At 49.1% G+C, this 24703-nt stretch overlaps 1 long non-coding RNA gene across 1 annotated transcript in view; it reads right to left on the reverse strand.

Annotated features, from left to right (window-relative positions):
• The window catches only part of LOC128082729 (uncharacterized), a 53634-nt gene that overhangs the window by 15507 nt on the left and 13424 nt on the right, over positions 1 to 24703 (reverse strand). The window contains exons 2-3 of the long non-coding RNA XR_008207814.1: positions 23552 to 23667; positions 678 to 763 (exon numbers count right to left, since the gene is read on the reverse strand). This is a non-coding gene — a long non-coding RNA (uncharacterized LOC128082729). The remainder of the gene's footprint in view (positions 1 to 677; positions 764 to 23551; positions 23668 to 24703) is intronic.

Raw genomic sequence — 24703 nt, forward strand, 5'->3', positions numbered from 1 at the left:
AAAGAAGAAATTATGTTTACCTTGTTCCTAGTTTCACCACCAAGTGGCACTACAACAATTAGCATTCATTTCAGGCAGAGAATGATGGGCTTGTGACAGCAGCACCCTGGTTTTTTCACTCTGAGTCACCACTAATCACCCTCTGCTCGTGCTGTAATAAGCCCTGCAGAGGGCTCGCTCTGTTAAGAATGCATCAGAGGGGAGTTTCCATGCAGTTCTTACACTTTGTTGCAATACTTTTTGCTCAGCCCATTTTCCAACACTATGCTAATCTGAAATATTGAAAAGTAAAACAGTACATTTCACAGAAGCTCAACCCATAAGAGTAACCAGTTACTGACCAGTGGAAAAGACTAGGAAAAATATCAGGGCAGAGAGTCCTTCAAGATCTAATGTACTATCTTTCTGTGAAGCCCACTGAAACCCTTCCACGATTTCAACTGTTACCAGTTAGCATCAGACAAAGCTTTCTATTATCAGGCTTGTAGTTTTCTGCCTGACCTTACTTTGTACTTACACCATGCACTAAGGATAGGGCAACAGACACACTCTCCTTCAGTTCAACCATTCAAAGTTTTACCTGCTTACAAAGAAAGATCCAAAGGCAGGTGAAGAATTCTATTTCAGACCTCAGTCCCTCTCTGCTCACGCACACCTACCCAAAGACACAAACTTACCTGCTAAGCTCTGCCACTGCTGCACCTGACCACACCATCAACTTCAGCATGCTTCCCTGCAGCCAGGAGCACTTCCACCTCCTTCCCTGTAAGGAAGGAAAGAAGCATTAGTGACACGTACTCTCCTGTATCAGCCTGCAGGTATCTCCCTCCCATCCAGTGACTGCTTCTGCAGGCTTTGCTGCCACTGAACTGCCGCAGCTCCCAGCACTGCCCACCCTGCCCCATCTTGCAGCTGGAACTGCTAGGCTGGAGCACCAAGGCAAGGCAAAGCCCGCCGTGGCCTACTGCAGGTCCTGCTGCAGGCACTGGCAGGAGGGAAAGCCAGCCAGCCTACAGGAGAGCTGCATCCCATCTCCTTACTCGCCACTGCAGGCCCCTGGTGCCCCTAGGGACCAACACTTGTGCACAGACCCTGCAGCTGCAGTGCTGGGCAGGTGGAGCAGGAGCCCCACAGTCCCCAGCTGCAGCTGCCTCCTCGCCCTTTTAACACTTAGTCCTATACCCCCCACATCTGCAGCTCCTCTAACAAACTGGAAAGTAAGTAAATGGAATATTTTTCTGGGAGAACACTGCAGCAGCCCAACCTTATCTACAGCAATGCTTGTGCTGTTCTTCTCATGCAGGCAATGCCTGAAATAGCTTACTGACTCATAACAATTACAACAAAACAACGAGCTGGGAGCCGATATCACACTGCATGAGCAGTGCTTGTGGCTTCACCCAGGTTCTGCTGTACCTTGCTGATCCCTGTTGACAAACACACCTGCGAGGGACAATTCTGCCCACAACACATCTGCAAACAATGACCATCCAGCACACAAACCTCTTCTATGACCAAAGTGGAGCTCTTCCCGTGCTCCCCTTGTACCTGGTGTCCTCATGGCACTCAGAAGCCCCACTCTGACTACTGTCACATGAGCACGGCACACAGCAGTCAGTCACTATGGCCAACTGCTGTACTTAACTACAATGCTGTAACACAATGGAAACTGCCACAACGAGAGCATAATAACAAATCTCCAGGCTACAGCAAGTAAGGATTTGCTCAAACAAAGCAACCATAGATACAGAAAAAGGAAAGAAGCTGCTTACCCTTTGAAGACCTCAGGTACATAGGAATCTCCACTGAGATACCTTCGCCTCCACTGCCAACCCCTAAATGAGGTCTGGGAAGGCGTGCATCCTGGCTCCACCCCTTGCATCAATCAGGTCCATTGCCTGCACCTGAGCTCCCCTGGGCTGGCCCTGCCTTCCCACCAGGTGCCCAATCACTGTCCAAGCTGTCTCAGCTTTTCCACTACACTAACCAATATCTAACATGCATGTCTGCTGTCCTCTGCACTCCAGTAACTGCTGCACAGATATTTCAGAAACACTGCAACAATTCTGGATTGAACAGCAGTTTATAAGAATGTCTGAACGCACTCTGGACCGTTATGGAAAGTGCCATAAGATTATCTGAGATACAGACAACAAGGGAACTGACCCAGTCCAACAACAAAAAACAAAGCATTTCGTGCCACATCACATTCTTCTAATGCTTCATTTTTTAATTCATCTGGGGCACAGCACTCTGAAATGACCCAAGCGCTAACACAGACGATGCGTTGTGTTGGGGCATCCTGCCATGCTGCAGCTGGAATACAGACACACAAACAGGGCAGTCCCACAAATGAAATCCAAGTCTGAAAGCAGCAGGCCAATGTGCAGAGCAGGGCAGGCAAAGCACTGCTACTTCTTCAACCTCACCCCTAACATCAGTGACTGCACACAGCCGTGGCACAGAGCACCTCACGATGCCCCCCGGCACGTGGCGTGGCATCATCCACCTGCAGCACATCTGCACACAGAGCAGCACAGACCCTGGGCAGCGCTCCTTCCCAGTCCAGCGTTCCCAGCAACAGGGCATTTTTAAAAACAGGAAAAATCCTTCTTTTTTAATTTCCAAGACCAGACTCTTTAATACTTTTGTAAAAGTAAATGTGATAGGGGTGTGTGTGATGCCTACTGTGGCATTACTTGGGCCATTATTACAATTGAGTAACAACCACAGCAACAGAACCCAGAAACCCAAGTCTGTGTCCTCTGCAGACTGCATGCTGGCTCTGGTTCCATGTGGAACTCACAGCTCCATTCGGGGTGCAAGCAGTCCTCCTGCTCATTACACACCTGCCCTTCTCCATTGTTACAAAGGCGAGGAGATTGAAAGCCTACAGCTGCTTCTGAAATACTCAATCCGTGGCAATCGGTGTAAACCTGTGTGGCATCGCTCCAGCTCCTCCTTTCATTTATTTCATTTACAACCAGCCAGCTTCCTGCAGCACACTGCTGTACTGCAGCTACGTGTGAACGTCGCTGGCCAAAATGCTAAATGCATTTCATTACCCACAATCTCTATTTTTCTCACTTTCTAGCAACAGGCTGCAGTTCCCACCAGGTGTGAAAGTGCAGCAGTACAACACAATGGCAACTTCCTCCCAAGTCCCTGGCTATCCTCCTCTTAACCTCGTTTAAATCAAATTAAGTGCTCTGGTGTCTTCATAATCACATTATCCCAGATGAAACATTATTTCACTTTTTCCTTAAGCAGCACATACACAGCGAAAACAGCAGCAAAACACTGAAAACAAGTGATTTTTGTTACCTTTAGCAAACAAGCTTTCAGAATGAACTCAATTTACTTCCAGGTTTTGAGTTCATCAGAACACACCTGACCCTGCAGCAAGGCATACCAGCACGTGGCAAAGCTATCACAGTGCAATCAACCTGCCCGAGTTGCCCTGTAGGGCCTCCCTCCCTCCCAGCCTGGTCACCACACAGTTAAACCCTCCCTGCCCAGACCCACCTACAGCGGGTTTGTCCACAGCTTGGTGCTTAGTGACCAGAGCAGAGGTGCCAGAGCAGCACAACCGCCAAGGACAGAAACTTGCCATCTAAACTGATTCCCAGTGACCCCTCAGCTGCAGCCCTCTGCCAGCTCGCAGCAAACCATACAGGCACACTGAGCCTCTGACTGCGCCAGGATGTTGACGGCAGCCACCCAAACTGCCCTCCATCACTGTGCTTGTCACTGTCACTGCCCAACGTGTTTCCCAACAAACACCAAACTGCACGAGGCTGTCCTTTTGGTCCCAGGAATTCCTTACCTTTCCAGTCTCAGAGATTAAGCACACCCTGGGACGTGCTACTCTGATTTTCAGCTGAGGGAAAGCCAGCCAGCCAACAGGATGTAGACGTATTCTTGGCTACAACTCATAGTACACATCTGTAAATAAACAGCCTATGGTGCAGTTTCCCTCCATCATTACAAAGCAACATGGAGCTCCAAACACTGGAGAACCAAAGCAAGCAGTGCTCTGGGTACCCCAGCTCATTTTCTGTTCATGCAGTGAATGGAAGTGCAGTCCCACTCCTCATGCTGCTGTTTGGTGCCTACTGTGCCTTCTCCCTCCCTCAGAAACGTGCTGCCATTTACATCCAGACAGATGTGGAGATTTGTCACGTTTATCACCTGCAGTTGAAGGCACCCTGCAATTGCAGACTATCCAGAAGAAAACAATGTCAGAACATGGCCCAAGCTCTGCCTGGCCCAACAGACACGTGTCACACAGAGGGAACTCAGGCACAGCGGGTGGCAGTGGCTGCGTGGCAATGCCAGGAGCAGGGCTCTGGGCCTGGCATCACACACCCAGCATGGTTCCATCCACAGAATTCTACTGCAGTGCCAGTACAGCATTTACAAGGTGATCAGGGCCTACAGAGCACATCTCCACCTATTCCATTCCAGCCTTCTGTTATAAACTGTTTTGGCACAGACTGGTATGGAACAGGCTGGCCTCTCTTAGTCTTCCACAGCACTGAAACCACAGTGGCATCTGGATAAATCCCTCCTCGGCCAAGTTCCACCTGAAGAGTAGAAGGCTCTGGGCAAACAGACCCAGCTCTGGCCCAATACATACGATGAAATGGGTTCATCTGCTCCATCTGTGCGCTTCCAAACCTGGTGATTTCTGCTCCACAACACTCCAGAGGTTCTGGAGTTTGGATCTGTCCCCAGCAGTGCTCCCACAGCACAGGGCAGAGGCTCTGTTCACAAAAACATTTCCCTTCCTGTTAATACCTTCCATAAAACCACTGCTAATCCCACACAGGGAGGAGGCCGACGTGCTGAGAGCTGAGCAGGAGTCATCCCCAACTCCAGCCCACAGACACCTGAGGAGGATCCCTGGTGCAGCTCGGCTGGCTGCAGGGCTCAGAGCCCCAACGCCACGCAGCCTCCAGTCCCTCAGAGCGCTGTGAGACCCACACAGATGCACATCATGGGATTTTCCACATTTGAGGCAGAACAAAAAGAAACAGCAAATGCTCTCCAGCTGGCATACTTAAATGCTCTTCATCTTCACCCGAGAAACGTGCAGGTTAATTTCAGCCGATGACAGATCTCTCATCCAAATGTCACTGCAGATAACGCGAAGCTGTTACACACAGCCTGCAGTGAACCTTACAAAGGAACATCAAGACGTCGTGTTGTACCTTCAGTGTGTTCATGCTAAGCACAGAACCAAGGCACGAGGTTTGCATCCACACCTTTAAGCACTGACACAGAGGAGCTGCTCGGAGCCAGTTGGTGCAGGAAGGCCGTGCCGCTGCTGGAGCCAACAGCAGATAGACACCACAAGGCAGCAACACAACTTCTGATTAAGAATAACGTGCACACAGAAAATAATGTCCTGTGATTGCCAGGGACACCCCACACATCAAAAGGGAAACACAACGAGCCCGCAGTCCTTTGCTTCCATGATGTTCATCTCCCCTTCCTGGGGGCTGAGGAGCTCCCTGTGTGCAGTGGGCGCAGCGGGGCACGTGCTGCAGAGAGGGGCAGTGTGAGACATGGACAGAGCCACAGGAACAAAGGCACACATGTAAATACGAACCTGAGGAAACAAGACAATAAACCAAGTGGTTCTACTATTTACAGGTGCTGTTCTCGAAAGTTGTAAACCTTCCATGAACATTTTAAGTGACACTTTCAGAAACCAGAAGGGCTCCTGAGAAGGTAAAAAAAAAAAAACAAAACAAACAAACAGAAGCACAGTGGAAATGATGTAGGTTTTACTCACTGTTTTCTCTAGTTAATCAGAAAAAGTACTTTATTTCTTCTTTTGCTCGCTATTTTTTACCTACATACTGTTATAAAATAGGAAATATGAAAACATTTGTCTGGGCAGAAAGAAAGTTACAGTACATTAACTGTGGCACTACATAGAAATGCTTCTCTAAGGAAGTGACATGCTCCTTACAAACCAAAAGCCAGGTAAGCAAATTTACCCAGGCCCCCCTCGTGTGTGTGCCCCATGCTGGGTTACACCCAGGGCCAGGACAGCTGCTGCCTGCTGGGAGCCCCAGATGTGCCAGCAAATGGAACACAGGATTCCATACTGCAGTAAATGGAATAAGTCAAATGTCAATTGACTTTTACAGCATATTTAGTGCTGGATTAAAAAAAAAAAAAAAAAGACAACTAACTTTACTCAAACTCACCATAATTTCCTAAACACGATGTCTGGAGCCCTGAGCTGTGCTGCCTTGCAGGAGCTGCCATTGCTTTGTGCAGTACCCACTAAGATCAGCATCACCTCACCACCACCAGAAGCTGAATTTTCATGCTTTAGTGTCATGAATGGAAGCACTTCAGAAAGCTGCTGCTCTGAAACCAAACCAAAGGATCATTATTCTGCAGTTACTTCCTCCAAGCTGTTCTCATTGTGTTCCCACTACCTGCTAACAAAGCCCAATCTGCTCAGAAAGGCTTCATGTGTTAATTTGTGTGTAATGACATTAGGGAAGGAAGGCTGGATCCCCGCTCTGCCTCAGGCCCTGTGCAGGGGGAGCTCAGCCCCTGCAGGCACACTGCTGGGACACGGGCTATCAGAGATGTATCAACCTGTGATTTACTCTGCCTTCATCTTGGAAGAATTTTGAGAAATAATGGAAACAGCAATGGACTGTTTTTCCCCCATTCCACTCATTCCTCTCCTTACAAACACCAGCAATTCAGTGCCAATCTCATGTCTTCCCTGAAAAATGGTTCTAGTCTACCTCATGGCTATTCACTGCAGAATGTCACAGCTGAAACACAGTGAAAACACAGACACGTTACCAGAGATGTGCCCTGACTGTTACAGGCTAGAACCACTCAATAGGCTTGAAAAACAAAACAAAACAAGAGAAAACCACACAAAAAAGCTTTCACTGCTACAAAAATGGAGAAAAAGCCAAAGAGAACACAGTGGATGGTAGATGGATAATGATGTGGCTTTTGCAGCGCCATAAGGGTTCTGAGGAACAAGAGCTGCCCTCTTTTCTCAGTAGAAAGGGACAGAGCCACGAATGCCTCCTGCCAGAGGGAGCACTGCATGGAGAGGCTGTGGGCAGAGCCCAGGCCATGCTCTGCAGGATCCAACCCAATGAATGACAGCAAACAGCTGCTTTGAATACAGGCCCGTGTTTTCAGCAGAGCAGCTCTAGGGTGGGCGTGTGATTCCTTCTCACTGATGCTGCCCTAAGCAGCTTCACAGCAGAGTTGCCATAAGGAGCTGCACGGTGGCTGGGGGATGATCTGCACTGGGCCGAGGCGCAGCCCCTGCACCCCCCCAGTCGGTTTCACTCCTGACCCCCAGCAGTGCAGTGCCCACCCCCAGGCACACTGACTGCCCCCTCCAAAGGCTTTTCTCTTGCAGATGTTAAACAGATGTGTTCCATTATCAACAGACGGGGAAGACTTTTCAATTACCAGTTATGTGAAGTGACAAAAAATCCTCTCGTGTGACTGAGGGACAGTACTGAAATAACATTCATGCACATTCAAGAAGGACATTAAAATAATACAATTAATCTGGATTATATAACATTATCGCTCCCTTGACCTCAGTCTGAAGCTCTGCCATAATGCAGCCATCCCAGGCAGTGTGGCCATGGGGCTGTGCTGCCTGCTGCCCTGCAGCCATGCCTCAAAGGCAACGGCCCAGGGCTCCACCAGGTCCTGAGCACCGGAAAGTCAGAAAGCTCAGAAGCAGCATCACAGAGCACCAGAACAGCACAAAAACCTAAACTGACACTGCTAGGAGCAAGCTGAATTCCTTACACCTTAACATCCAGCACTAGAGGTTCCAAGGAGAATTCCTGACTTCACACAAGGACATGTTACTGTTTTCCATAGGGCCTGCCCAGCTGTACCCCACCCCAGGGTGGCTGCAGGCACAGGGCAGCAGCTCGATCCCAGCTGCAGGGCTGCCCTGAGCAGGGGCTGAGCCAGCACTGCCAGCCCTGCTGCTACTTATGGAAAACACATCAGAAAAGACAAACCTGTCTCACAACAGCACCGGCTTGAGTCTGAACAAGAGACACAAAGTCACAGGACAGCCAGGATAGAGCGAACTCCCAGCGCCTTTGCAGCTCACAGTGGGGAAAGCAGAGCTACAGAATGCAGAGCGAAGGGTGGGCAGCTGAGTGGTGATGGGGAGCAGGAGGAAGGTTTCTACTCCACTCAGACACATGCCACAGCATGACTTCCTGTGGCACTGTGCTCATCCTATTTCACCTACACAGTCCACATACAGCTCAGGAGTTTCAAGAAGCTTCTCTTGCAGCTCCACCCTTTTCAATTTTCTCCAAAGAATATCTTCCATCTTATCAAACGTGCCCAGCCCTGATAACGGTTGGAGAGCACTAAGGAGCAGTGTTTGTTCAGAAGCTTTGTCAGCAACACGGAGGTGGCTCTACCTGCAGTGTCACAGCTGCTGTCCCTGGGGTCAGCTGGCACACTCTCAGGAGAATAACAGCAGCAATACACGTCCCTGCAGTCTCTTTACTAGTGCTCCCATTGATGTAATTCAAACATCTCAATGCTTCTAAGGCTCTGTAAGGTTCTTACTGCACGTTCCGCCTCCCTCAGTCTCTACTAGGAGCAAAAAAGAAAAAGCAAATGAAAATCACAGAGAGTGACCAAACTTTTGGCTTCCAACCATCTTCATCAATGCCTCTGGCAACTGTAATACGTCTGCTGAAAAGCAACCACTTCGTAAATATTAAAACAGGAACAGATTTTCCTTTGAATTCCCATTTGATTGCAGAGGGATTTATGCTGAATGGATATTCCTGGACATTCAAATGAGCCATAAGAAATGATATCTCAAGTGTTTAGAAAGCACAAACAACGTGCATTCTTTGGGACTCTTTGTCAGGGCAGATGAAACAATAGCCCTTCAGAAACACAAGCAGCTGCTGTTCTGCACACTCCACATTTCCGAGTCTCTGGAAATTCATGAGGACTTTGGTAGGATTTCTAACCTTCCAGCAGCCCCGCAGCTGCTCGGCTCAGAGCTGCTCTCCCAGCTCAAGGCTGCTCTCCATGCCATGGAGCAGCGACAGCGCTGACGGCAGAACCCTGCCCAAGGGTCACACTGCTTCCAGCCCTTCCAGCCAGAACCCTCACAAGCAGCCCAGTGCCATCTAAGCAGTGCCATTTTCCACACAGGCAGCACTGATTATCTGCTGATGTTATTAAAAGAATCCCTTCACTGTCAACAGTAGCAGGGAAACTCCGTGCGACACAGCAGTGCATTCTCATCAATCCATCCTGGCCACACGGCAGCTGCTTTCCCTGGGAGACGTGGGTTTGACCAGCAACAGCCCTGTGCTGCCCTGGGAGCCTCGCCAGGCCCCACTGCACGCCCTGCTGGACTGCAGAGGGCCAGAGGGAACACTGGGACCCCGGCTCACTCTTCAGTTTTGCTGTCCCACCTCACAAGTACGTACTGGTGAGCTTATTTCCTATCTGTTGATAATCTGGAAAAATGCTGCATCATCTTAGCCATGCGGTAACTGATGCAGTGACCGAACGGGCCCCAGGAAAAAGGGCTACTGCAAGTGCTGTGCAGCAGGTAGGCAGCACACCTCCAGCTTCTGTCCTCGCTGCACTCTTTGAAGAGCCCTCCAATTACCACCGGGGCTCCCAGATGGAGGCAAACCTCTCTAAATGCAAAGTGTCCCAGCAACAACCGATCAAACATTGTACCATTAACAAAACTACCTCAGGACATGGTAATATTGGTAATACAAGTCTACTTTAACAAGAACAGCATTTATTTTAGCAAGAAAATTTGCTTGCATTTAATGCGCTTGTTCAAATTAGAACTGTTCTGTTTCACGCATTAGGTACTGTCAGTACTAGCTTACAAATAATGGAAGCGTTAAGTGAATCTGATTCTCATAAGCACATAAATGAAAGAGAGACAAAGGCAATTCTTAGCTAATGAGGTGGGTTGCAGTGAGTAGAAGCAGACTTGGAATCACGGAGGCATTGAGTTCTTCAGAAATCAAGAGGTGGACAACTCAAATTGTCTTCAAGGAAACACTTTGACACAGGCAGGTGATGGAGGAACACGCTGCCATGGGAAGTCACTGCAGCTAGGAAGGGGTGCTCCTGAAAGGCGCTTCTGACAAAGATGATGTTTCTGTGCCTCCTGATACCTTGTTATCCTTCTTAACAGTAACTTGCTCTTAGGAAACAGTAACCCACTGTTTCATGGATTAAATCATTTTTTAGAGCAAGGGTTCCCAAGCTGCAGAGAGGAAAAACCCAACCAGCTGCCTATGTCTATTACTCTAAAAAGCACGTGGAAGTCCTTCCTGAATGCTGGGACACTGCAGGGGGAGCACACAGAGCCCAGACAGGGCAGGGTCAGGACCTGCTTGCCACAAGAAAACAAGAAAATCCCAACACAATTACAATTAAAGCCATTAGAAAAATACAAAGATTCTATGCCTTTAAAAAAAACAACAGGGTTGTTGTTGGTTTTTTTGTTGTTTTTGTTTGTTTGTTTGCTTTTGTTTTGTTTTTTCTTAAGCCCATGTAGAAATACAAAGACGCTGCTGTGCTCAGTACACAACGTTTGTCACTCAGGCAGGTACTTTCTGAAGTTCAGGGCGGTTCTGTTAACTCCTGGGGGAAAACCAAAGCCCACCAGCAGCCCTGCAGCACACCAAAGGAAGCTCACTGCCAGGAGCAGCAGCCTGTTCTGCAGGCACGGCACCTCCCTGCACCTACATGCAGTTCCATTTACTTTGTGGCAAAAACATCAGTCCAGGCAAAATTCTCTCAAGTTTGTAGGGTTCATACTAGTTAAAGCTTCACCCCACCAACTGGGCTCCACTGCAACAATGTCATAATTAGAACTGTAATTGCAGCATTCCGAAAGCAGCAGGTTGGGGTGTATGAACCCCTGGGGAGACCGCAGAGACAAGGGGCAAAGTCCTGCAGTGAGACCAGCAGAGGGGCACAGCCCGGCTGAGCCGCACCATACAGAGCCTGCGCCCGCAGCTCAGCCACAACCCTGCCTGCATCCTTCCCAACTGCCAGCCTGCAGAGAAGGAAGCGATGCTTCCTGTACTTCCAACAGAAGGAAGCTGGGAGAGGCTGCTGTTACACACCGAAGAAAAAAGCAGAAAAATGGACAGAGAGAAGCAGCTGACACCGATCCAAGGCCTGGGCTGGGGCACAGCACAGATGCAAGCTTCTCTTTCTGCCTGCTCCTGAGTTAACCCAGGGTGAGTGCTGCCTGCAGAGGGATGAATGCTGCAGCGGCCTCCTGCCTTGCTGCACCATGGCTAGCTTGGTTCTGTTGTGAGCTGTCAGCTACAAGTCAAACAAAAAGGGAAATCTTTCATTCTAAAAGAAAATTTAGAAAAATACTGTAGGAACTCTAAAATAATAAGTGTTTTCCAAACTGCTTCCATGCTTTGGAGCAGCATCCACATAAAATCAATGCCTAATCACTCCAAAGACACCAAAAATAAGCACTGTGAGGTACGGCAACGAGAAGGGCAGCAGAGCAGGATAAGCAATGGACTCCAGTGGCCCACTCCTCCTCCCGGACTCACAGCACAGCCAGGCAGGTCCTGCAGGGACACACAAGGGGTGGGAGGTCCCCAGCTCTGCTGCAGGGCCCCACCAGAGACATAGGGAGCAGGGCTGGTCAGGTGACAGCAGCCAGTCTGTGTTCCGGTAGGAAGCTCAGTAACAAGCACCATGTCCCTGCTCTGCCAAATTACTCTTGTCCAGAGGAAATGTGTCAAGAAAATTCAAGTCAAAACTAGCCATTCCTATTTCCATCCCTGCTGTAACTTCTTGGGTTGTCATCCTCTGCTATTTGTTCAATCCAGGAGAGATGAGGCAGAGCTGTCCCACTTTGCTGACTGACCTGGTTTGTTACGGGGTGAGGATCCACAAAGCAGTGGCTGCAGAGAACAGGTTCAGCAGCACCCAACTGCTTGACTCTTACACATTTCAGGCACATCTCAAGCCTTCACTAATGGGAACATTAGTCATAAAAATCTAATCCCCCAAATTTTTAACTTTGTTATGATTAGGCAAGGAAGACCTATCTAAATTTCATGTTCACTTGGAAAGCTCATCTATAGAGTCAGCAGTAAACCTTTTAAAACAGCAAGACCTCTGCCAGCAAGGAAGACTCAGAACTCCCACTGACTTCAGCACAGCCAGACAACCCCCCTGTAACTGCTTCTCAGCACTTGGACTGTAAGCAATCCACGCAGAGAGGAGCAGTGCAGAGCTGGAAGTCTGCAGCAGGCAACCCACCTGACAGCTCCAGGCTCTGCAGCCAAGCGAAGGGGAAAGGCAGCAGATGTGTGAGCAGAGCTAAAGAGAGCTGTGCCCGCAGTGCTGTAACGCGTGCAGCAACCACCTGAGCACTACTGCAGGCTGTGACAAGGGCACAACACCCAGATTTCAGCCAAACCGAAGTCACTATGGCTGAGGACAGCAGGGTGCTGGGAAGGCCTCTCCTTCAAACCCACCGGGAAGCAGCTGCAGGCTGTGCTTTGGGCACAGAGCAGGAGAAGCTGTGGGGAGGCCATACAGAAGTGTGATCCCTGGGGTCTGCAGCACAGCCTGAAAGGAGAGCTGAAGGCCAAGTGATGGGACACACAGCGCCAGGCAGGAAGAGGCTGTTCAGCACGCTCTGCTTGGCAGCGTTTCGGCTGCAATATAACAGATTAATAGAACTGAGAGGTTACAAATTAAGCCTCTGAACAAATTAATAATGCCAGTAATCAATGAGTACACAGCAAGCGGCGAGCCTTTCAGCCCATCTATTAGCAAAACAAGCACTAACAACATTAAGATGCTTCCACAGAAATTATCAGGGCCTAATGAAAACAGCCTGCCAACCCCAGGCCACAACAGGCAGAGCAGCTGCAGCAGTTTGGAACGAGGAGACTTTCTGCAAAGCACTCCTGTTGAGCTCACCAGAAGCAGGATCTCACCCTGTCACTGCCTGTCACACAGGCAAGCTGAGCAGTAAGGCCAGGACATGCATGGCATTGCCAAGCATGGGCTCCAGGCTCCCTACCCCCCTGCCGCTCCCTCCCATCACAAAAGGCGATGCCAGCAGTCACAAACCAATATCACAACAAATATCCAAACCAGTACCAGCATCTTCTGAACTGCACTGGGTATAAGCAGATAGAGCCCAGCCTATGAGAGCTCTGCTACTGACAAAATAAAAACGGCCGAACGCCCTTTGATTTTAGTGTGAGCATGTACAATTCAGGTTGCATCTTAAACTGCTCTGAGCAGCTGAAATAGATGAAAGAAAACTGCTTTGTGCTCCTATTTCTCATGAATACAGCTTCATCACTTACAATTAGGCATGACTGCAAGCAAACATCGCTTGCATGGAACTAGCAGACAAAGCGACCGGAGACAGCTATCAGCACAGACAGGAGAAGGGAAACGAGCAGCAGTGAGGCAGACTTCCGTGCTGGCAAAAGCAAGGGAGTGAGATCTGTGCGTTATCACTTCTACCTCCACCCAGACCAAACTTGTGCACTGCCTGCACGCACCCCCAAAGAATCACTCTAAGAGATGCGGCTGCAGAAAGAGACACTAACCTGCAAGCAGTCCCTTTCGACTCAATTTATATTAGAAGAACTGAGCACGTACTGATAGCAGTTTCCTGAACCTTACTTTGTACAGAGGAAGAATTACTTATGACCACACTCACTGGTTTTATTTAATACTGAATAAGTCAGTAACATCTTACTGAACACGTGCCACCTGGGAACAGCCATATATCTACCAGCAGAATGCATATCAAAAATTGAAACCACACAAACAATACTTGCAGCAATCAAGCAGCTTTGCTGCCAGACCCCAACAGTTTGCACACTGGGGGCCAAACCATGGTCTGTTTCAGATGGGAACGCACACCCTGGGTCACACCTGGGCTGCTCTGGGCACAGCTGTGCTATGGGAAGGCTGCAGCTCTGCTCCCACTGAGATGTGGTTTATCGCAGCTCAGGTGGAAGGTCATTTATGAAGAACAAAAGGTACAGGCTGCATTCAGACTGAACTGAAAACTGCTTCATTTATCTTGAAAGTGACATAAATGAAGACTGCTCTATGACACGTTAAGAACATATCAAAACTCTGCCCCCAAAGTACCCAAATTAACACGTACATAAATCATCTCTCATTTTGGTTGCTGACAGCAGCAGCGCGCACAGCACTGGCAGCTCAGGATGTGTGCAGGACAGACACCCTGCCCTGCTGTACCCACGTGGTGCTGGAGGAGCATCTCCTTTGGTGCCCGCTGCAGAGCTCAAGGCAACCACTTTCAAATCATTATTGAACAGCATTCAAACAGCAGCTTTACTCACAAAACAGGCCAACCTACAATCATTAATCATTAATGCAGCCAAGACAGTAGCCTAACTAAAGACATTATTTCCTTTCTAATATACACACAGTCCTGCTCTTTTCCCAAGGCTCCCCACTGCAGAAGTTCTGCAGCACTGATGTATGCGAGGTTACTGCTAAACTCTTCCCAAAGCCTTTGTTTGCAAGGAAAAATATAAAAAAAACAGTTCTGAATGCCACACTGCTTCTGGGCACAACGTAAACCTCAGCAGGAAAAGGGCTCTGCATCACCACGCTGGTGTGCAGCTCCACACCCAGCACACAGCACAGGGCTGCTGCCTCCCATCCCCGCTGTGCCTGCAAGTCACTGCCTCAAGCAAACAGCTTCTGTCAGAACGCAGCTCCCAAGGGAGCTCCAGCACCCACAGTGCTGCTCACAGAGCCACGAGCACCGACTTCACACGGGATGCACTGACTTACAGCCCTCACCACCATCTGGCAGCAGGCCTTACGTGGTCAGCCCGAAGTTTTGCTATCTTCTGCTGCTTTGGTTGAGCAAACTGAGTGCCAACATGAAATCCAGCAAAAAGAAGTCCTCAGAACCTCTTGAAGGAAACAACACGTATGTTATCATGTTCCTCCTCTGAGGGATGAAAGAAACAAGGCAATAAAATTACTATTTACGAGGCTCAGATATGCATTTTAAATTACTTTTACGATTCGTAGATTATCATCTGCAGTGAGCTCTCAGCAACTGTCCCGGAGCTTCGCAAAGAACGTTCCCTCTTAGTTCCACTGCTATCCATGCTGCCTACACAACACTATCACAGATGAAAGAGTCCTTAGCGAAATGTTCAACAGTATTACTGTGTGCACATCTCATACTTCTCAGCCAGATTCTCTTAAGTGCTTTAGAAACATAAGCACATCTTGTTCTACCCTCACAAGGGAAGGATGAATGTTCATACACATCGCTGGATGCTTCAGCCCCAAAACACCTTACCCCAGGAAGGCTGCACTGGGCTGCCCCAGGGCTCTGCACTCCAGCCGTGGCACACAGGAGGACAGCAGCAGGGCAGCAGGACAGGCAGACCAACAGCACTGCCACAGTGCTGGCACCCACCTGCAGCTGGGAGCTGGCAGCAAGCGCTTCCTTCTCCGTAAGGACTGCACACGCCTGGCAGCCTGCAGTCTGCTCTGGCACAGCACAGGCCAAAAGAGACCAGAAGTTCTGCGCGTCTGATGGCTGCACTCAAGTTTGGACAAGCCTACGGGGAACAAGGGAGCACTGAACAGCATTTAAAACTTCTGTCAGTTTTTAAAAGCTTCTGGAACAGCTCCAATTTACACTCATTTAAAGGCTCCAAGCAAGCAGAGAAGAGCCAACGAGCAGCTCTGGCTGACGGTGTGGTAATGGCTGGAGGCACTCCCACGTGGGCTGCAGCTCCTCCAGGCAGAGGCTCTGGCACTTGGCTCTGGAGCTCACCTGGAGGCCAGCACGCACGGGGCCCTGGGCAGCCTCATCTGGGGGCAACCCTGCCCACAGCAGGGGGAATGGAACTGGACAATCTCTGAGGCTCCTTCCAACCCCAGCCGCCCTACGATTCACTGGTCTCTGCGTATGTTTAACCCTGAAAATCCTTGCAGCCATCAGCCCCTAACGTAACATCCAAAAAGTCAACAAAACCAGCAGAACGCTGCCCCCATGCAATCTCCACATTCCATGTGCATCAGCAGCAGCCCTCAGGGTCACTCCAGGTGCTCTGCATGAAGCACGTAAATCGATTTGTAAGGCAAATGGCTCAAATTTTAAGATCTATTTGTTATTTTTAACTGCATCAGTAGCTGCTGGCAGTTTTAATGCTAACATGACTCACAGAGTACTGTGCTAAATTCAAGCTTTACAAAAATCCAGTACTGCGTGAGCACAGCAATGATACAAAATACAGCATGTTTTCCTGTTCCTTTCCCAAATCAGCTGCGGAGGCTTTTGGAATAACATCCTTTTCGGTAGGCAATGGAACCATTTCTCCCCTGTTCCAGTTTGTCTGCAACAAGAAGTGGAAACCATTTCCCTTTCAGATAAAAGGCCTAAATCAAACAAAATGAACCCTGCTACTTTCAAGCCAGTTTTCCCATGTTGCCTTCTCTTCCCAGCAGTGCCAAACCAACCAGACCCAGCAGCACCAGCTGAGCCCCTGCCTGCAGTGCCCCTGATGGGCTGCACACTGCAGGGCACGTCCTTCAGCCAGCTCTGAGCCCAGGCAACCAGCCTGAATTCACTTTTTCTTCAGATCAAATCACACAATAGCACTATGCACGTGGCTGGAGAATAAACGCTCACTGCAGCTCAGAAAGTCTTCCTCCCTTCTCATCAGCACAACACACCAACAGAAGGGGCTCCTGACACAGGCGTTCCCTTCCTGCCAAGGGCTTGGTCTGACGCTGCACCCCCCAACTCACTTGTCCAGGTGTAAGCCCTGCCAGCACTCAGAAGGAAGGGCCTGCAGGGTCCTGAGATCAGTCTGCTAAACTCGCCTATCGGTTCCAAATGGCGCTGGGTATGGCTACACAGTTACTGCTAGCTTCAAACTAAAACTAGGGTAGGCAACATACTTAAAATGTTATTATCACAGTCTGTGGCTGGGGGGGTTCTTCACAGAAACATCCACTTCTTGGAGAGCAGGCAGTCCCTGCTCCCAGGCACAGCACTCAGCTAACCAGACCACAGACTTGCCCTCATTTTCTGACTTCTTTTGCACCAGCAACAGTGTACGACAAAACTTAGGGGTGTGAATCTTAGATTCTTACCTTTATTTCCCCCACCAGGTATTTTAATGGCCATCAGATACAAAAAGATATCAGTGCATTTTCAGTTGCAGCCCCTGTGCAGCTGACCACCATCAGGATGGGCGCAGACGCTGCTCAGAACATCAACACCAGCAGCACAGTCACCGACCGCATGCCAAATTCAGATCCAAAACGTGTTCAGGAGTCATCTGCTCATCTTGATTCACACTGTTTCTCCTGCTTGCCAGTTTCTGACAGTTATGAATAACAACTTGAAAAAGTGCTAAAAATAAAACAGACTCAGGCCCTGGCTCAACTTTTTTCCCCCCTCCCATTTTCCCCCTCATGATTTGCTTAGTCCTGCTAGTAATAAAGCTGGTGTGACTCATTAAACTACCTTAAAAAAAAAAAAAAAAGAAAAAAAGTCTGTTACCTACAAGAGGCACTAATCCTAACATCTAGAATTCATTCCTGCATGACACTGTTAAGCTTAAATGACACACAGCTCCCATCTAGCATATTCTGAAGCATACAAGCAATCAGTGCACTTAGGGCAATTTCTTCCCCAAATGCAGGAACTGATGCATACTTCCAAGAAGAAATTAGAGACTGGAAATTAGACACAGCCTGAACTTGAAAGCAGCCTACCACCCCGTCAGTGCCTTCAAATGGCACCCTGAGCACAGTGCCTGGAGACCAACCCTCACCCTGTGCTGAGCTGGCCGCACGGTCAGCTTCCAGCTGCTGCCCTTCCAAGGCTCTGCAGTCAGCTTCTGACGACACACCAAGCTACCGGGCTGCCTGCAGATGCTGGGCTTTCTGTGTAGGTTTATCATTACTTCTGCTCAAGTCGCAAACAGGTGAACCCCACCGCACCCCCACGAAGTCAATGGAAGGGCTTCAGCAGCTGCTTGCACCAACCAGCACCTAAGGGCAACCTACAGAAGCGTTCTGGTGCCAGACGGCGCGTACACAGGGAGGGTGGAACTTCCAAGAGCATCCATGCGCCCCACTCCCCACGGCTCTCACACGAGAGGAAGGCTTGGTGCCCCACGGTGCCCCTGGAAACCCTTCAGGCAGCAGCACCGCGTGCCCAGGCGCCGCTCCTGCCTGCCAGCACTTCCCACGGGACCCCAGTGACGGCGCCGTGCTGCCAGCCCTGCGCAGCTCTGCTCCGCACTGCGCTACTGCCAGCCCCGAGCAGCCCGACGCCACGAGGGGCTGCTGGAGAGCAAACCAGGGCTGAGCGCTGCCAGCGTTACTGGGGGGATTCTGCACACTGGTCTCCATTTGTCATTAAGTACACTTCAGCAGGCACACACTTATCACTTCTAATGCAGTAAGAGGCTCACATAAAAATTAAACATCTGGTTCTGATTGAGAGACAACCTTTGCTTTGCCTAGCAACCACCATAAACTGAAAATGAAAGCCTATTTACAATAAATGCAACATGAGAATTTGTGAGTGTTTTGCTCCACGTCTCAAACGCTGCTGCCACATCAGCATCTGTGCTTTCACTCTGCAGATGATGGCAGAAAGGAGGCAGAGCACAGTAAGAGCAGGCAACACTGCACCCTGTGCCATAGCAGCCATGGGGCAGCCCTGCTGGGCAGGCTGTCTGAATGAAAGGGCAGCAGGCAGCCAAGCCAAAAGACAAAACAGCCAGTTAGAAGGGAACAGAGCCTATGTCAAGTTAGACCTCCAGAGCTTTATGAGAGAAAGATGATTTTGTTTGGGACCAAATTCTATGCATTAAGCACAGCAGAAATATTAACAGGCTTTTTGGAGCCCACCACAATGCAGAGATTGATTCACCACAGCCTGCACAACCAACACAGATTTCTGCTGAAATTATAAAAGCTAAAATAAATGCAGCAGCAGCTCAGCAGCTCAACCCCACGCACAGTGCTTCTCCAGTGCCACGGAGAGAACACAGCGACTTCTTTCAATTAGCTGTGAAAATGCTAATTGATAATCGTGGCATTCGGTCAGAAGAGAATGACATCAAGACAACTTTAACCAGAATCCCTTCCCTTCCCTACCCTTACACTCCTGCTAGGTTGTGTTACAGGTTTATGCTGGCTGTGTAAAACAACAAAACCACCACGCACACAACGAAACAATTCCCAAAATTCCTTCTCCCCAAGATACCAATGGAAGTTTCTTCATTCTTTTTCTAATCTCACACAATAGTAACAGATATAGAGAGGCATGTTTGAGCTGCAAACTTCAAAAAGGAAGTACTTCAGACACCAATTTAATAGCAGCATTTTACAGATAGCTTTGTCAGGCTATTTCTAAATCATCTTTTCTCCTGTAAAAGCTGACTTTTTTTCCTGCCATAGCTTAGCTCAGTGAGGATGAGGCTCCACCTTGGTTTGGCCCATTCTATTCATGGTAGCTGGATTTGCAGGTGAGCCTGCTTTCTCTGGGGCATCTTTACAGGCCCTTACATTGGCTTCTTCCTCCTTCAGGTTCTCATTCAGAACACAGGACTGAGTGCAGGCTGTTCTGCCCCTCTGTATCTCACCTGCTGTCAGCAGAGCCAGCAGTTTGCTGCTGAGGCTGGGGAAGGTCAGCCCAATGAAGGAAGCTGTTGTGTGTTCCATGATAAGAATGTTGGTTTGGGGTTTTTTGGGTGTTTTTTTCCCCCCCAAAAAAGCATACCAGTCTTCAATTCCTAAATTAAAAGTTTTGTGTAAAATATTGAAAAATAAATTATAACAACATGCAAGTCTCATGAGACATGATGCATTTGTAAATACACTCTATTATGTGTACACACACACTGTATTTGTAAATTCCAATTTTTATATCAATTTTTTCATGCATTTAAAGGGTGACTGCAGGTTGAGGACATTAAAGCACAACAATTTGTTCCACTACACAATCTGGGGACACAAAGAGGCCTTGTATCTCTCCCCAGTTCCCTGCTTACCCAGCGCTGCACACCTCCAAGGCACACAGCCTGCATGGCACAGCCATCCCACAGGCTAACAGGGATGGCGACCTCTGCCAGGCAGCACCACGAGCAGTGCCACGGCACTGGTGAGTCTTGGTATTGAGAGAGGAATCACACAGTAAAAAAAAAAAAAAAGCGTGAAGCCTTTACATTTATCTTTGTTAAATGAAAACAACACAAACATATAACAACCTCAGTGCACTTATTCACCTTTGATGTTTCTAAAACGATCAACAACTTAGAAACACCTTCTAGGAGAAGAAATTGCATAAATGTTTGTGGCACCCCAGACAGCTCAAGCCACAGAAGGACAAAAGCCACCTCCCAGCAATAAGCTCACTGACACGAGCTCCACTGCGCGATTCCAAAGGAGGATGGGGAACACTGGAGGCATCTCGGAGACGTGAGCCTCACACCACACTGACACTGCTCTACTGGACACATAACTCTTCTTCCTGCTTCACTCCTTCCTCTGAGCACTGGGAATGACACCACTGCCCCCTTCTCTTTTGCTAGGCACTCTCTGACCTACCCAGCAAGCCTTCACGCAGCACGGTGCGCACCCTGTGCCTTACAGCGTACCAGCAGCTGCCCTCGTGGCACACTTCTGAAAGGAAAGCGTGCTTCCTCTGCAGCGGAGACACATTTCTTGTGAAGGAAAGCACAGTGTCAGACTTTTCCTGAAAAGACAGGGACGTGCCTCGCCAGCCGCACGGGATGGGCCCGAGGCAGCGCTGCGGGAAGGGGCACCATCCGGGGGCACTGCGCCTGCAGGAAGCGGGCTGTGCGAAGGGCTGTGCTGCAGGCACGTCTGCAAGGGCTGATAATGGGCTGCTTCCTGAAATTCTTCTCCTGGAGCTGTGTGAGAGGCAGGAAGCACGGGCACGGGAGAGGAAGAAAGTTACAGACGAGGAAAGAAAGCAGTTCCCCCAAACCAGCTGGAATTACAAATACACGGCGCTGAAGGTCCCGTCAGCGGAGCCCCCATGTCCCAGGAGCAGCCACGAGCACTGCTGTCACTGCGGCTCTTTGCCTCGCACCCAGAGAGCAGCCGCTTGCCGTCCATCCCAGGAGCCTTCTGCCATCCCTGCAGCCTCACACAGCCACACACAGCCAGGACAAGATGTGACACCGAAGTGGCACAGCACAACTCCGACTCCTCCTCCTTCCTTCGGAGGAAAGCAACGACTTCTCCCAGCTTCACAGCCCATTTCCCAGCTCTGGCAGAGCAAGGGAGTGCCAGTGGATGCAGAGCAGCCTGAGCCCAGCATGGCCCACACGGAGCCCTTCTGCTCACAGTCACCAGGATGGTGCTGTAAGCACAGACAGGCTAACAGCAAGGAAAACAACCAGCAACTACCATGCAAATTCTGAATCGGCCTTTCCTTTTCAAAGACATTTTTTTGGCATCCATTGAAATTGGTTTTGTTCACAGAAATATTTGGAAAAGAGGTTTTTATTTATGCAAATAGATGTATTTATGGAAAAAAAAAACAACAAAAAACACAGATTTGCATGTAAATGAGAATATTAGTGCATCAATTAGTGAATTTGAGTCCTCCTTCACTGCAAACACACATCCATTTACACAGCTGTGAGTCCATTCTCGTGGGCACAACACAGACCAGCAAGTCCACTGCACAGAAGGGGAAACAGCACTGTGATCCCTGGTCAACATTCCATGTCCTCTTACACACGAAAGAACAAACGGCACTCTGAAAAACTTCTCCTGTGTTCTGCAGACACGTTGGCAGTAACACTTAATGAGAAAGGGCATCAAGACACAACCGAGACAGACCTCTATAACCAATGCAGAGAGGACTGCTGGTAAGACTAATGCCAACTGATGGGATCCCTATCCTTTCCATTAGGAGATGCAATTGCCCAGGAATCCCAGGTGTAACAAGCTTCAGAATAAATGCCATTAATTTCATTTTTAACTTCCTTCTGAAGAGCGGCAGAATGCTCTGCACAGCAGACAAGGGAGCACAGAGCCTGCAGGCCATCCCCAGGGGCACAAAGCAGCCCTGGGCAAAGGGGCACCTGCATGAGGCACTGAACAGCCCTGGTACTGCTAACTGCGTGCTGCTTGCTCCACAAACATCCCTGTAATGCAGGCAGGCTGGGATGAAGGGCTGGTAACATAAGATCACATCAAATACAGGCCCCAGAGACAACTATATTGAACTAAATTCTGCTCTTTTCCTCAACTGTTACATGAAGATGACAAAGGACAACAGGAAAAGCAGATCTAACCCATAAATACCACCAATTCAGCCTGTGCAGTAGTGGAAATTAATTGTGCCCAACTGCACAGATCTTGAAGATAGGAAGTTTGGGACATGCCCTTTTCAAGTTCTACTCCAGAACTTGTTTTGTTACATAATTTTATATTTTGAAGGCATTGTTTCGTATGCCTTGCTCAGTGAGCAAAGCAAGGCAAATAAATACCATCAAAAGCCTATTTAGCTCCACTTGCTCAGCCACAGACAGCATCCCGTGGCTATCATAGCAGGGGAATCCTCTGCTAAGAGCACCAAGGGATGTGTGTGGATAAGCACTGTGGGCAGAGCCAAGCTTCTAATGAGAGCGACACAATTACAGAGCTGATGGGCCGCTGGAAGCAGCGTGCAGCACAGCAAAGCTACTGAGCTGCCTGCCTCCTGCTGCACGCCCAGCCAGCACAGAGCTGTGTGCTCTGCTGGGACTCTGAGGGACGCACGAGCCAAGGAGTTACCTGAAGAAAAACACCGTGTGATGTGGGCATGTGTGTGAGCACCGCTACGGAAAAAAAGGGTTTGCTTCTATTGCAGCTGAAGGCTATCGATCTTTCTGCTGATTTCCCTGGAAGTTCCCTTCGGACAATGAACCTCTGCATGTGCTGCAACATGGGGAACCCCCGGTTTGGCTGCTGTATGTTTGCACTTTAGGTATTAGTTACCTTGCCTATTGCCTTCTGCTACCAGAAGAAACCTTCAATGACGTGGAAATTTCAGCCTGTTATTTACAGTTCTTATTTATCTGCTTTTTCTGGCTGCCTCTGCCTACATCAAGACATCTCTGGACTGAAGTTAGAAAGAAAGGGGTGGGAAGGGATTGGGTGCAGATGGCACACTGTGGTCAGCCCAGGTCCAAAGGAGAAAGCTTCCTACTGCCCCCAGCACAGCCTGTCCTTAACAAGCCAGCAAGGATTACGGCTTCACTTTAAAACAGCCGTTTTCCTTCAGAGCGATTTTCACTAAAACAGGGGCAGCCAAATCACACAAGCAATGTTCACGGACAAGTTCAGTACACGCTGGTCTTCCACCTGCACATACTACTGCTGTATGCTGATAATCCTCTACATTCACGTTTGACCAACAATAAAGCATTTCTTTACTGAAATAAAATGCCCTTACTTTTACAGTGGCTTGCTTTTATACGCCGCAATTAGATTGAAGCCAGCTGATGTGTTTCAGCAAATGTTCAGGTACCACCTCATTATTTCACATACCGTCTGGGGAGGTTCTTCTCCCTGAAAAAAGAAAAAAAAAAAAAAAAAAAGAAAACCCAAACAATTCTTTAGAGAGCAATATAGAACACAGTGGGCATTCAAAAAACTGTAAGAAACTGCTCCGGCAATAACATTCTCATTTGATCTTAATAGTGATGTTTATGCAGCATGTATAATTAAAAGCATTTTCAGAATCAGCTTAATTAATCTCAGAAGTTCAGTATTCAAAGAGCAGAGGAAATAAGCTTTTGCTACTCGTTATGTATCATGCAATTATATAATGAAGACATCCAATCATAATTACGTGTCACAATAACAATCCCATGTCAGAAAGTTCCCTCTGTCTATGCCAAATAACACTGTGTGCATCACAGTGTGCCTCCAGGCCTGGGAGAACCACTGTGGGGGCTCTGAGACCAGAGGAGGACGGTGGGGGGCAGGAGGACTCTACTGCAGGGAGAAAACTACAGCCAGGCTCCCCCGATACAGAGTCCAGGAGTCAGACGGGACAGTGGCTGGGCTGGGGCTGCTGCACGTCTGCCCTGCTCTCGATAGGCTCAGCATTTGGGTTCCCAACAGGCAGCTCTAGGGCCAAAAAAGGCTCAGCTCACACTCCTACCTCTTCTGAGAGAGAGACAGTTTAAACAAAAACAGAAGCTGGATATCTTCCCCCGCAGATTTAAGCTGCGTATCTGCACTCTAATGTACACTGAGAACTCAGCCTGAGCTCAGCAGTAGGAGAGAGCAGAAAGAAGCGTTCCCACATCCTCAATCACAGCACCTCCGGGGCACAGCAACCTGCAGGCCCACTGCTGAAGCCCTGGGCAGCACCGTTCCCTGGGGCACTGCTTCCTCCACACCCAGAGCTTCCTGCAGCCAGCTGTGGCAGCTGACAGAAGCTGCCCTTCTTTCTCGGACATCAGCGGAGTCACAGAGCGAACCCGTAAAGCAAGCTGCTGCCCAGAGGAGAGCGTGGCAATGAGGTCATTTCACTCCAGGAGCCACTTCTGTCTCGGGCTTTCCTATCAGACAACAGGATCCACATCCCGTGGATGGG

Source organism: Tympanuchus pallidicinctus, unplaced genomic scaffold (assembly GCF_026119805.1).
Source record: "Tympanuchus pallidicinctus isolate F22 unplaced genomic scaffold, pur_lepc_1.0 scaffold22, whole genome shotgun sequence".
Lineage (NCBI taxonomy): Eukaryota > Metazoa > Chordata > Aves > Galliformes > Phasianidae > Tympanuchus > Tympanuchus pallidicinctus.